A 2,820-nucleotide genomic window follows, 5' to 3' on the forward strand; every position below is an offset into this window, starting at 1 on the left:
CGACCTTCAATTAGAGGAAGATGAAGCCAAATTGAATTATAGCCATGAGCTACCCTTCTTCTTAATTTGTTTCTCCACCTTCCTTGTTATATGAACCATGTCCTCTAACTCCATATAATATTGTAACTCTACTATATTACTAGATCAGCCTGAATCATCACTATCTTTATCTCTTTATGGTAATCCTTCATAAACTTAGAACCTTAACTCAAACCCTGTAGTTTTTGATAAAGCTCCCTATAATAATTATTAGAAACAAATGAATTTCTCATCAAAACCTTTATATCACCCCATGTATCAATAGGTATCTCTTTATTCCTCCTCCTAGAAGTCACAATTTGATTCTACCAAATAATCATATAATCAACAAATCCAATCACCACAAGTTTCACTTTTTTCTACTCAAAATAACTATAGCAATCAAAAATCCAATTCACCTTCTTTTCCCACTCCAAATAATCCTTAAGATGTTTTTTTACTTAGAAAACTAAGAATTTCCACATCTTCGTGATTTCTATAGTTTTGAAAATCCCTTCTATGGTTACATAGGCCCCTATATCTAAACTCTTCATCCCTTCAGCTTCTAAGCTGCTAAAAATTATCCCCATGACCTACGATCACATGCTCAAAATCATAATCTCCCATAACATCATCCTCATCTTTAAAATCATCCAAGTTATGGTTTACATGTTGTATGGGTCTCTTGTCATGGTTACTCTTTTGATAAACCCCATTTCTTTATCCATCATAATTTTTATATTTTATCTCTTCTCTATCCAACAATTCTTGCATATTACTAAGCACTAAGTCGAAAATCTTCAACAACTATGATAGACTTTGAATATGAAGTTTTAGGTTGATATTCTTCATAGAAAGTGGTGTATCTCTTTTTTCTTAAGACATTTTAAATCTACAAAACAATTTTTAGTAGCAAAAATATCCTCACACCTCTCATGTTTCATATAAATAATAGGTTTTACTTTAATATTCTTGATACGTTTTTTTTCCTCTCGCCTCACCTTCTTTTTTACTTTTGCGGAACTGAAATCAACACAACAAAAAAGAACAACATAGTAGCATAATCCAAATAAAACTAATTGACTCAATAAGCAATAAATATATAAAAACAAGCAAAGATGAGACTATGATTACAATTTCATGACTAACAAGCAAATTCATACGAGATATGGATGTTTTTTAAAACATGAAAAAAAAAATCATAAGAAAATATTTTAAAAATTACTTCATTAACACTCAAATATCCCAAATAATATTTTATTATATTGCCCAAATCTATTTCAATAGTAGCAAAGCAAGTTTCAATGGTTGATGCAAATCAAACATGTTTCGTATAAACTAAACCTATATAGTGTGTATGATTAGACTCCAAATAACCATACAAAACATGTTTGATTTGTGTCAATATATAGTGTGTATGATTAGACTCCAAATAACCAAAATATAAATTTTTAAGTAATTTTTATGTGGTTTGATCCAATTTCACCTTATTTTAGTTTCTGCGGCAAAATCTATAACGTCTTTGTTTAAACAACTTTTTTTTATGTTACTAATAAATGTAGTGACAATAATGAAATAAAATAATACTTTTTTTTTTTGTAAGATGGAGATTGGAAATAATGAGTTTCAACAACAGAACAAGAAAAACAAAAAATACAAAAGAATATAACATGATAAATAGAGTCAAGCTCTAATACTAAATAATACAAATCTTATGGTCACATGGTTATGTAACCCACATGCAAGAACAACAAATCCTAGAAAACCAAACAATCAGGTTTGATAAGAGAGTGACGTAGAGATTACATAAACCAAAGCACCAATGCCATTGGAATGAATCTCAGCCCAATAAATATCAATCCATGAACAAAAGGTATAAGATAGACATTACGAAGATATTTATTCCTTGATAAGTTGAATAAGTTCTTTAGAGAACCAAAGAATGAGAGAATACTTCACTGATGCAACTATATTATTCGATAGTTTCACCCACATTTAACTAATGATTTGCCTATGTTATATCTATAAAATACCTTGAAATTCTTTGTTTTATGTTTTGAAGGTACTTTTGGATGAAAGATGCAAAAAGGAGTAAATTGGAGGTAACTGACAGATTTGACGTTCAGTCGATGTTTTATGCAGAGCGTGAGTTCTAGAGGTCAAAATGATGAAGTGATTCCAGTGGCACTAAAAAGCTAACATCTATACCATTCTGGACATCTAAGGCAAGAAAATAAAATAAGGAAGATCATGGAAATCGCAGCTTTCAAAGTCAAATCTCGCAATCTGCTAGTGTTGACCTTTGTCCATTCCAACTTGAATATCTGGAGCTACAGAAATCCAATTGATACAAACTTAATTGTTTTGGATTCCTGACTAACAGTCCTATAAACGCTCAAAAGTTCAACAAAAAACGATGTCATATGAGGGAGATATGATTTTTCAAAGATGACAGCTGAATTCTTCCAGCAAACAGGTTTCGTGAAGGAACATGTCCAAATTACGTTTCGAAGCATCTAAACCGGCGTCCAAGGTTTTATTTCAGAAATTTAGCTCCTCTAAGTCAAAGCTTGAAGATTTAATGCAAGGCTATTTCTTCTTTTTAGAAAAATAGTTACTGAAGTACTTAAATGTAAACTGTCAACTTAAATGAGGGTTATTTTGTAAAATAAGGACTAGGGTTTCTTAACATATAAAAAGAAAGAGAGAAGAGAAAGGAGGCAGCAGCCAGAAGTGAAGAAACACAAACTCTCCTCTCTACAAACCAGAAATATGCTTTCTTCTATCTTTAAGAGTAGTTGT

This window comes from Populus trichocarpa, chromosome 9 (genome assembly GCF_000002775.5).
Source record: "Populus trichocarpa isolate Nisqually-1 chromosome 9, P.trichocarpa_v4.1, whole genome shotgun sequence".
Classification (NCBI taxonomy): Eukaryota; Viridiplantae; Streptophyta; class Magnoliopsida; order Malpighiales; family Salicaceae; genus Populus; species Populus trichocarpa.